The sequence below is a fragment of the Panulirus ornatus genome, chromosome 21 (genome assembly GCF_036320965.1).
Source record: "Panulirus ornatus isolate Po-2019 chromosome 21, ASM3632096v1, whole genome shotgun sequence".
Lineage (NCBI taxonomy): Eukaryota > Metazoa > Arthropoda > Malacostraca > Decapoda > Palinuridae > Panulirus > Panulirus ornatus.
Window position 1 is genome coordinate 22517371 of NC_092244.1, and position 13400 is coordinate 22530770.

Sequence of the window (13400 nt, forward strand, 5' to 3'; positions counted from 1 at the left end):
CAAACACCCTCTTCGCTCTCTCAACCACGCTCTTTTTATTTCCACACATCTCTCTACCCTTACGTTACTTACCGATCAAACCACCTCACACCACACATGTCCTCAAACATCTCATTTCCAGCACATCCATCCTCCTGCGCACATCTCTATCATAGCCCACGCCTCAACAACCATACAATACATTGTTGGAACCACTATTCCCTCAAACATACCCATTTTTGCTTTCCGAGATAATGTTCTCGACTTCCACACATTTTTCAAGGCTCCCAAAATTTTCGCCCCCTCCACCCACCCATATGATCCACTTCCGCTTCCATGGTTCCATCCGCTGACAGATCCATCCCAGATATCTAAAAAAAACTTCACTTCCTCCAGTTTTTCTCCATTCTAACTCACCTCCCACTTGACTTGACCCTCACCCCTACTGTACCTAATAACCTTGCTCTTATTTCACATTTACTCTCAACTTTCTTCTTCCACACACTTTACCAAACTCAGTCACCACTTCTGCAGTATCTCACATGAATCAGCCACCAGCGCTGTATCATCAGCGACAACAACTGACTCACTTCCCAAGCTCTCTCATCCCCAAAGACTTCATACTTGCCCCTCTTTCCAGGACTCTGCATTTTACCTCCCTACAACCCATCCATAAAAAATTAAACAACCAGGAGACATCACACACCCCTGCCGCAAACCTACATTCACTGAGAACCAATCACTTTTCCTCTCTTCCTACACGTACACATGCCTAACATCCTCGATAAAACTTTTCACTGCTTCTAACAACTTGCCTCCCACACCATATATTCTTAATACCTTCCACAGAGCATCTCTATCAACTCTATCATATGCCTTCTCCAGATCCATAAATGCATACATACAAATCCATTTGCTTTTCTAAGTATTTCTCACATACATTCTTCAAAGCAAACACCTGATCCACACATCCTCTACCACTTCTGAAACCGCACTGCTCTTCCCCAATCTGATGCTCTGTACCTGCCTTCACCCTCTCAATCAATACCCTCCCATATAATTTACCAGGAATACTAAACCCAAACTTATACCTCTGTAATTTGAGCACTCACTCTTATCCCCTTTGCCTTTGTACAATGGCACTATGCACGCATTCCGCCAATCCTCAGGCACCTCACCATGAGTCATACATACATTAAAATAACCTTACCAACCAGTCAACAATACAGTCACCCCCTTTTTTAATAAATTCCACTGCAATACCATCCAAACCTGCTGCCTTGCGGCTTTAAATCTTCCGCAAAGCTTTCATACCTCTTCTCTGTTTACCAAATTCATTTTCCCTAACCCTCTCACTTTGCACACCACCTCGACAAAACACCCTATATCTGCCACTCTGTCATCAGACACATTCAACAAACCTTCAAAATACTCATTCCATCTCCTTCTCACATCACCGCTACTTGTTATCACCTCCCCATTTGCGCCCTTCACTGAAGTTCCCATTTGCTCCCTTGTCATTACGCACCCTATTACCTCCTTCCTGAACATCTTTTTATTCTCCTAAAATTTACTGATAGTCTCTCACCCCAACTCTAAATTTGCCCTTTTTTCACCTCTTGCACCTTTCTCTTGCCCTCCTGTCTCTTTCTTTTATACTTCTCCACTCAATTGCATTTTTTCCCTGCAAAAATCGTCAAATGCCTCTCTCTTCTCTTTCACTAATACTCTTTACTTCTTCATCCCACCACTCACTACCCTTTCTAAACAGCCCACCTCCCACTCTTCTCATGCCACAAGCATCTTTTGCGCAATCCATCCACTGATTCCCTAAATACATCCCATTCCTCCCCCACTCCCCTTACTTCCATTGTTCTCACCTTTTTCCATTCTGTACACAGTCTCTCCTGGTACTTCCCCACACAGGTCTCCTTCCCAAGCTCACTTACTCTCACCACCTTCTTCACCCCAACATTCACTCCTCTTTTCTGAAAACCCATACTAATCTTCACCTTAGCCTCCACAAAAATAATGATCAGACATCCCTCCAGTTGACCTCTCAGCACATTAACATCCAAAAGTCTCTCTTTCGCGCGCTGTCAATTACACGTAATCCAATAACGCTCTCTGGCCATCTCTCCCACTTACATAAGTATACTTATGTATATCTCGCTTTTTAAACCAGGTATTCCCCATCATCAGTCCTTTTTCAGCACATAAATCTACAAGCTCTTCACCATTTCCATTACAACACTGAACACCCCATGCATACCAATTATTCCTCAACTGCCACATTACTCACCTTTGCATTCAAATCACCCATCACTATAACCGGCATGAGAAGAAAATCATGAGAGGCAAGTGTTTTGGGAGCAGCTAAATGAGTTGTTTAGCGGTTTTGATGCATATATATATATATATACTTATATTATATATATATATATATATATAATTTTTTTTTTTTTTTTTTTTTTTTTCATACTATTCCGCTATTTTCCCGCGATAGCGAGGTAGCGTTAAAACAGAGGGCTGGGCCTTTGAGGAATATCCTCACCTGGACCTCTTCTCTGTTCCTTCTTTCGGGAAAAAAAAAAAAAATAAAAAAAAAAAAAAAAAAAAAAAAACGAGAGGGGAGAGGATTTCCAGCCCCCCACTCCCTTCCCTTTTAGTCGCCTTCTACGACACGCAGGGGAAAACGTGGGAAGTATTCTTTCTCCCTATCCCCAGGGAATATAATTATATATATATAATATATATATATATATATATATATATATATATATATATATATATGATATAATATATATATATATATATATATTAATATATATTTTTTTTTTTTTCTTTTTTTTTTTTTTATACTTTGTCGCTGTCTCCCGCGTTTGCGAGTAGCGCAAGGAAACAGACGAAAGAAATGGGGAAAAAAACCCACCCCCCCCCCCCCCCCTACACATGTACATACACACGTCCACACACGCAAATATACATACCTACACAGCTTTCCATGGTTTACCCCAGACGCTTCACCATGCCTTGTATTCAATCCACTGACAGCACGTCAACCCCTGTATACCACATGACTCCAATTCACTCTATTCCTTGCCCTCCTTTCACCCTCCTGCATGTTCAGGCCCCGATCACACAAAATCTTTTTCACTCCATCCTTCCTACCTCCAATTTGGTCTCCCTCTTCTCCTCGTTCCCTCCACCTCCGACACATATATCCCCTTGGTCAATCTCTCCTCACTCATTCTCTCCATGTGCCCAAACCAATTTCAAAACACCCTCTTCTGCTCTCTCAACCACGCTCTTTTTATTTCCACACATCTCTCTTACCCTTACGTTACTTACTCGATCAAACCACCTCACACCACACATTGTCCTCAACATCTCATTTCCAGCACATCCATCCTCCTGCGCCACATCTCTATCCAAGCCCACGCCTGGCAACCATACAACATTGTTGGAACCACTATTCCCTCAAACATACCCATTTTCGCTTTCCGAGATAATGTTCTCGACTTCCACACATTTTTCAAGGCTCCCAAAATTTTACGCCCCCTCCCCCACCCTATGTATCCACTTCCGCTTCCATGGTTCCATCCGCTGACAGATCCACTCCCAGATATCTAAAAACACTTCACTTCCTCCTCAGTTTTTCTCCATTTCAAACTCACCTCCCAATTGACTTGACCTCACCCCTACTGTACCTAATAACCTTGCTCTTATTCACATTTACCTCAACTTTTTCTTCCACACACTTTACCAAACTCAGTCACCAGCTTCTGCATTGTTTCTCACATGAATCGGCCACCAGCGCTGTATCATCAGCGAACAACAACTGACTCACTTCCCAAGCTCTCTCATCCCCAACAGACTTCATACTTGCCCCTCTTTCCAGGACTCTTGCATTTACTCCCTTACAAACCCCATCCATAAACAAATTAAACAACCATGGAGACATCACACACCCCTGCCGCAAACCTACATTCACTGAGAACCAATCACTTTCCTCTCTTCCTACACGTACACATGCCTTACATCCTCGATAAAAATTTTCACTGCTTCTAAACAACTTGCCTCCCACACCATATATTCTTAATACCTTCCACAGAGCATCTCTATCAACTCTATCATATGCCTTCTCCAGATCCATAAATGCTACATACAAATCCATTTGCTTTTCTAAGTATTTCCCCCACATACATTTTCCCAAAGCAAACACCTGATCCACACATCCTCTACCACTTCTGAAACCGCACTGCTCTTCCCCAATCTGATGCTCTGTACATGCCTTCCCCCTCTCGATCAATTACCCTCCCATATAATTTACCAGATACTCAACAAACTTATACCTCTGTATTTGAGCACTCACTCTTATCCCCTTTGCCTTTGTACAATGGCACTATGCACGCATTCCCCCAAATCCTCAGCACCTCACAATGAGTCATACTACATTAAATAACCTTACCAACCAGTCAACAATACAGTCCACCCCTTTTTTAATAAATTCCACTGCAATACCATCCAACCTGCTGCCTTGCCGCTTTCATCTTCCGCAAAGCTTTTACTACCTCTTCTCTGTTTACCAAATCATTTTCCCTAACCCTCTCACTTTGCACACCACCTCGACCAAAACACCCTATATCTGCCACTCTGTCATCAGACACATTCAACAAACCTTCAAAATACTCATTCCATCTCCTTCTCACATCACCGCTACTTGTTATCACCTCCCCATTTGCGCCCTTCACTGAAGTTCCCATTTGCTCCCTTGTCTTACGCACCCTATTTACCTCCTTCCAGAACATCTTTTTATTCTCCCTAAAATTTACTGCTAGTCTTCACCCCAACTCTCATTTGCCCTTTTTTTCACCTCTTGCACCTTTCTCTTGACCCTCCTGTCTCTTTCTTTTATACTTCCGCCACTCAATTGCATTTTTTCCCTGCAAAAATCGTCCAAATGCCTCTCTCTTCTCTTTCACTAATACTCTTACTTCTTCATCCCACCACTCACTACCCTTTCTAAACAGCCACCCTCCCCCTCTTCTCATGCCACAAGCATATATATATATATATATATATATATATATATATATATATTTATATCTATATATATATTATATATATATATATATATATTATATATATATATATATATATATATATATATATAGGGATAGGGGAGGGAAAAAATACTTCCCACGTATTCCCCGCGTGTCGTAGAAGGCGACTAAAAGGGGAGGGAGCGGGGGGCTGGAAATCTTCCCTCTCGTTTTTTTTTTTAATTTTCCAAAACAAGAACAGAGAAGGGGGCCAGGTGAGGATATTCCCTCCAAGGGCCCCGTCCTCTGTTCTTAACGCTACCTCGCTAACGCGGGAAATGGCGAATAGTTTGAAAGAAAAAGAAATATTATATATATATATATAATATATATATATATATATATATATATATATATTATATATATATAATATATATTTATATATATATTATATATAATATATATATATATTATATATATTTATATATATATATATTATATATTTTATATATATAATATATATATTAATATATATTATAAAATATAATATATTATATATATATATATATATATATATATATATTATATATATTATATATATATATATATATATATATATATATATTATATATATATATATATATATATATATATATATATAATATATATATATATATATATAAAAATATATATATATATATATATATATATTATATATATATAATATATATTATATTATATATATAATATATATATATATATAATATATATATTATATATATATATATTATATATATATTTTATATATATGTATATATAGGGATAGGGGAGAAAGAATACTTCCCACGTATTCCCTGCGTGTCGTAGAAGGCGACTAAAAGGGGAGGGAGCGGGGGCTGGAAATCTTCCCTCTCGTTTTTTTTTTTAATTTTCCAAAACAAGGAACAGAGAAAGGGGCCAGGTGAGGATAATTCCCTCCAAGGCCCAGTCCTCTGTTCTTAACGCTACCTCGCTAACGCGGGAAATGGCGAATAGTTTGAAAGAAAAAGAAATTATATATATATATATAATATATATATATATATATATATATATATATATAATATATATATATATATATATTATATATATATATATATAATATATATATATTATTTTTTTTTTTTTTCTTTTTTCTTTATAAACTATTCGCCATTTCCCGCATTAGCGAGGTAGCGTTAAGAACAGAGGACTGAGACGTTATCTCGGAGAGCAAAAAATGGATATGTTTCAAGGAATAGTGGTTCCAACAATGTTATATGGTTGCGAGGCATAGGCTATAGATAGGAATGTACGGTGGAGGGTGGATGTGCTGGAGATGAAATGTTTGAGGACAATATGTGGTGTGAGGTAGTTTGATCGAGTAAGTTATGAAAGGGTAGGAGAGATGTGTCGAAAATAAAAGAGAGCAGAAGAGGGTGTGTTAGAATGTTTTGGACATATGGAGAGAATGAGTGAGGAAAGATTGACAAAGAGGATATATGTGTCAAAGATGGAGGGAACACGAAAAAGCGGGAGACCTAATTTGAGGTGGAAAGATGGAGTGAAAAAGATTTTGTGTGATCGGGGCCTGAACATGCAGGAGGGTGAAAGGCGAGCAAGGAATAGAGTGAATTGGAACGATGTGGTATACAGGGGTCGACGTGCTGTCAATGGATTGAACCAGGGCATGTGAAGCGTCTGGGGTAAACCATGCGAAGTGTGTGGAGCCTGGATGTGGAAAGGCAGCTGTGGTTTCGGTGCATTATTACATGACAGCTAGAGACTGAGTGTGAACGAATGGGGCCTTTGGTGTTTTTCCTAGCGCTACCTCACAGACATGAGGGGGGAGGGGGTTGTTATTCCATGTGTGCCGGGGTGGCGATGGGAGCAAATAAAGGCAGACAGTATGAATTATGTACATGTGTATATATTTATATGTCTGTGTGTGTATATATATATGTGTACATTGAGATGTATTGGTATGTATATTGTGCGTGTGTGGACATGTATGTATATACATATGTATGTGGGCGGGTTGGGCCATTCTTCCGTCTGTTTCCTTGCGCTACCTCGCTAACGCGGGAGACAGCGACAAAGCAAAATAATAAAAAAAATATATATATATGTATATATATATATATGTATATATATATATATAATATATATATATATATATATATATATAATATATATATATATATTATATATATATATATATATATATATATATATATATATATATATATATTTATATGTATATATATATTATTTTTTTTTTATTATTATACTTTGTCGCTTTCTCCCGCGTTTGCGTGGTAGCGCAAGGAAACAGACGAAAGAAATGGCCCAACCCCCCCCATACACATGTATATACATACGTCCACACACGCAAATATACATACCTACACAGCTTTCCATGGTTTACCCCAGACGCTTCACATGCCCTGCTTCAAATCCCCTGACAGCACGTCAACCCGGTATACCACATCGCTCCAATTCACTCTATTCCTTGCCCTCCTTTCACCCTCCTGCATGTTCAGGCCCCGATCACACAAAATCTTTTTCACTCCATCTTTCCACCTCCAATTTGGTCTCCCTCTTCTCCTTGTTCCCTCCACCTCCGACACATATATCCTCTTGGTCAATCTTTCCTCACTCATCCTCTCCATGTGCCCAAACCACTTTAAAACACCCTCTTCTGCTCTCTCAACCACGCTCTTTTTATTCCACACATCTCTCTTACCCTTACGTTACTCACTCGATCAAACCACCTCACACCACACATTGTCCTCAAACATCTCATTTCCAGCACATCCATCCTCCTGCGCACAACTCTATCCATAGCCCACGCCTCGCAACCATACAACATTGTTGGAACCACTATTCCTTCAAAACACACCCATTTTTGCTTTCCGAGATAATGTTCTCGACTTCCACACATTCTTCAAGGCTCCCAGAATTTCGCCCCTCCCCCACCCTATGATCCACTTCCGCTTCCATGGTTCCATCCGCTGCCAGATCCACTCCCAGATATCTAAAACACTTCACTTCCTCCAGTTTTTCTCCATTCAAACTCACCTCCCAATTGACTTGACCCTCAACTCTACTGTACCTAATAACCTTGCTCTTATTCACATTTACTCTTAACTTTCTTCTTCCACACACTTTTCCAAACTCAGTCACCAGCTTCTGCAGTTTCTCACATGAATCAGCCCCCAGCGCTGTATCATCAGCGAACAACAACTGACTCACTTCCCAAGCTCTCTCATCCCCAACAGACTTCATACTTGCCCCTCTTTCCAAAACTCTTGCATTTACCTCCCTAACAACCCCATCCATAAACAGAAATCCTCCCCTCCTTGTATTAACTTTCTAAAATGGGAAACAGTATATATATATTATATATATATATATATATATATATATATATATATATATATATATATATATATATATATATATATAATATATATATATATATATATATAATTTCGGGTTTTTTTTGATTTTTTTTATTACCCAAATTTATCGTTCCAGAGTTGTGCATTGAACAGGTAGGCATGGTAGGGAAGGGGGGCGGGGGTTTGGTTACTCACGGCCCGAGGCTGCCCTCGCTCACAGCGGGTAAACATGGCTATAAGACTTTCCCTCCTCCTCATATTTTTTTTTCTTTTTTTTGTCCTTTTTGAGTAGTGTATCCCCCCACACACACCACCACCAGAAAATCTCTTCAGGGACTGTGATTGGCATAGTAATGGATCACCCGACCGTGTTCGGGAATGGTTAAGTGGGTGGGGGGGGTGTAGTTCTAGATAGACTGGTAGATGGTAGATAGGAGACGGGTGGTAGATAGAGGGATGGACGGTAGATAGACGTGCGGAAGACTGACAGACAGATGGATGGTAGACGGAAGGACGGGTGGGAGACGGACGGGCGAACGGATGGGGTGGCTGGCTTCTCGTTACCATTTGTGCTTAAAAAATCGTACCGTCGTACTCAAGGGTCGTACTTTAGTGATGAAGATGTTAAGAAAAAGGATTTCATGATTTTCAATACATCATTTTTTATTAATTTTTTTAGAATAATTTTGTTGGGCTCAGTAATAAAGAAAATTTTAGTCATAGAGACATTTTAGTTTATTGAGCAATAGTCACTGTCTTTTTTTTTTTCCATAGGACTCTCGTTGCTTTAATGCTGTATGACGCAAAAACGGAAAAAATAGTGGTCACTTTTTATGCAAGTTCCCCATATGTCGAAAACTACAAAAGAAAACGGGTTGAATGATCTTTTGAATAGAAATTTGAATTGATTTGAATCGTATAAATGTTTTTTTAACTTCATTCTATAATCGATATGCTTAGAATTTCATCATATATATATATTCGGGGAGTCACTTGTTTACCAAATGGCGTCTTAGCTACGTCTCTTCGCTGTATATCAGCTAAATGTTATATTCCATTCTAGTATCTCCCCTGATGATGTGATTATTACACGAAAGGGCACTTGGGAAACTATCTGTTTCATTTCCCCTTGGACTCATAGGGATATATAATATATATTATATATATATATATATATATATATATATATATATATATAGAGTGAATTGGAGCGATGTGGTGTACCGGGGTTGACGTGCTGTCAGTGGATTGAATCAAGGCATGTGAAGCGTCTGGGGTAAACCATGGAAAGCTGTGTAGGTATGTATATTTGCGTGTGTGGACGTATGTATATACATGTGTATGGGGGGGGGGGGGTTGGGCCATTTCTTTCGTCTGTTTCCTTGCGCTACCTCGCAAACGCGGGAGACAGCGACAAAGTATAAAAAAAAAAAAAAAATATTATATATATATATATATATATATATATATATTATCCCTGGGGATAGGGGACTAAGAATACTTCCCACGTATTCCCAGCGTGTCGTAGAAGGCGACTAAAAGGGGAGGGAGCGGAGGGCTGGAAATCCTCCCCTCTCGTTTTTTTTTTTTTTTTTCTAAATTTTCCAAAAGAAGGAACAGAGGGGGCCAGGTGAGGATATTCCAAAAAAGGCCCAGTCCTCTGTTCTTAACGCTACCTCGCTAACGCGGGAAATGGCGAATAGTCAAAAATATATATATATATATATATATATATATATATATATATATATATATAATATATATATATATGTATATATATATATATCGGGGATGTAAGGCATGTGTACGTGTAGGAAGAGAAGAAAGTGATTGGTTCTCAGTGAATGTAGGTTTGCGGCAGGGGTGTGTGATGTCTCCATGGTTGTTTAATTTGTTTATGGATGGGGTTGTTAGGGAGGTGAATGCAAGAGTTTTGGAAAGAGGGGCAAGTATGAAGTCTGTTGTGAATGAGAGAGCTTTTGAAGTGAGTCAGTTGTTGTTCGCTGATGATACAGCGCTGGTGGCTGATTTTTGTGAGAAACTGCGGAAGCTGGTGACTGAGTTTGGTAAAGTGTGTGAAAGAAGAAAGTTAAGAGTAAATGTGAATAAGAGCAAGGTTATTAGGTACAGTAGGGTTGAGGGTCAAGTCAATTGGGAGGTAAGTTTGAATGGAGAAAAACTGGAGGAAGTAAAGTGTTTTAGATATCTGGGAAATGGATCTGGCAGCGGATGGAACCATGGAAGCGGAAGTGAATCATAGGGTGGGGGAGGGGGCGAAAATTCTGGGAGCCTTGAAGAATGTTTGGAAGTCGAGAACATTATCTCGGAAAGCAAAAATGGGTATGTTTGAAGGAATAGTGGTTCCAACAATGTTGTATGGTTGCGAGGCGTGGGCTATGGATAGAGTTGTGCGCAGGAGGGTGGATGTGCTGGAAATGAGATGTTTGAGGACAATATGTGGTGTGAGGTGGTTTGATCGAGTAAGTAATGTAAGGGTAAGAGAGATGTGTGGAAATAAAAAGAGTGTGGTTGAGAGAGCAGAAGAGGGTGTTTTGAAATGGTTTGGTCACATGGAGAGAATGAGTGGGGAAAGATTGACCAAGAGGATATATGTGTCAGAGGTGGAGGGAACGAGGAGAAGTGGGAGACCAAATTGGAGGTGGAAAGATGGAGTGAAAAAGATTTTGAGTGATCGGGGCCTGAACATGCAGGAGGGTGAAAGGCGTGCAAGGAATAGAGTGAATTGGAACGATGTGGTATACCGGGGTCGACGTGCTGTCAATGGATTGAACCAGGGCATGTGAAACGTCTGGGGTAAACCATGCGAAGTGTGTGGAGCCTGGATTTGGAAAGGAAGCTGTGGTTTCGGTGCATTATTACATGACAGCTAGAGACTGAGTGTGAACAATGGGGCCTTTGGTGTTTTCCTAGCGCTACTTCGCACACATGAGGGGGGAGGGGGTTGTTATTCCATGTGTGGCGGGGTGGCGATGGGAGCAAATAAAGGCAGGCAGTATGAATTATGTACATGTGTATATATGTATATGTCTGTGTGTGTATATATATGTGTACATTGAGATGTATTGGTATGTATATTGTGCGTGTGTGGACATGTATGTATATACATATGTATGTGGGCGGGTTGGGCCATTCTTCCGTCTGTTTGCTTGCGCTACCTCGCTAACGCGGGAGACAGCGACAAAGCAAAATAATAGAAAAAAAAAAATATATATATATATATGTATATGTATATATATATTATATATATATATATATATATACGAATAAAGTGTATATGAACGCGCACCTTCATAGAACATACAAAGCTCCATCAGCCAGGATCGAACCTGGGACCCCTTGTGCAAGAGGCAGGCATGCTAACCGCTAGGCTAAGGGACTGTATAATAGGAAAGAACTATTCGAAATACTTAGTACTCGAATACCCTTCGTCTCACTATGGTGAGCAACGGGGTCTATCGGTTGTTTCCGAACAGAACACATAGCCAGCTGAGAGCGTTTTACCGAACCTGACTGTACAACGCGGAGTTATATGAATACGATTAAAGTGTATATGAACGCGCACCTTCATAGAACATACAAAGCTCCATCAGCCAGGATCGAACCTGGGACCCCTTGTGCAAGAGGCAGGCATGCTAACGGCTAGGCTATGGGACTGTATAATAGGAAACAACTATTCGAAATACTTAGTACTCGAATACCCTTCGTCTCACTATGGTGAGCAACGGGGTCTATCGGTTGTTTCCGAACAGAGCACATAGCCAGCTGAGAGCGTTTTACCGAACCTGACTGTACAACGCGGAGTTATATGAATACGAATAAAGTGTATATGAACGCGCACCTTCATAGAACATACAAAGCTCCATCAGCCAGGATCGAACCTAGCCTGGCGGTAGCGTTCCCGCCTGTGGCACAGGGGTCACGTGTTCGATCCTGGTTGTTGGAGGTTTGTATGTTCTATGAAGGTGCGCGTTCCTATTCTCTTTGTTCGTATATATCTCGTATATATCTAAGTTAGTTGTCATTTCCATTCTGAGAGTAGCTCCACTGATGGGGGTGGAGGGGCTCCCTTCTCTCTGTGTGGCTTACTCAAGATGTTGGAAGGTTATTCATTATTCCAGCAAGCCTATTATGCACAAGTTTGGGGACGGAAGTGGAGGTGATGGGACTCCTGAATAATATAAATACTGAATATCCTGTGTGGTTGTACAGTTTCTAAGGTTCTCACATTAACAGCGGGACTGGGAAAACGTCAGTTATCCCATTGACTGCTCAAAGTGTTTTCACTCGCAGCAAAAGAAAAAACCTAAATGCGGTTCATGGAAGATATCTCTAGATAACAAATATTGTTGGTGAGTGACTTGTGAGCCGTGAACAAATATATTAGGAGGTGATATTAAGAAGTATCACTGTAAGTAAATGCTTAGATGGTATAGTATATACTGTTTGATGGCATCATTGAATACGTTTTGTATCAAAAACTTTCCATGGATAAAACCCATTTACGTGTTAAATAGCAATATCGTTGTTGGTAATTCTAGTATGAGGGAGCAGTACGAGGGAGCAGGATGAGGGAGCAGGATGAGTTTCACACCGTCTGAACCAAGAAATTGGTCCAAGTTACTAACGTCCAGAGATCAGATCACTGAAGCTGTCAAGTGATCGATCTTCTCAGTTGCATATCAGCCAGAAATGGACTAGATAAAGAAGAACAACAGGATCAGACAACTGTCACAAGATCCACAAAAAAGTAAGCAAGACGAAGTGATACATATGTATCACCAGAAAAATAAATGGATGTTGTTTGGAATATAAAAAAAAGGATCAGAGAATAATGCAATTAAAAATGGTGTTACAGAAACTCAGAAATCATGTTAAGATCATGAGTGGTATCATGAAATTAAAAATCTTTGATAAATCATCGTGAACACACATC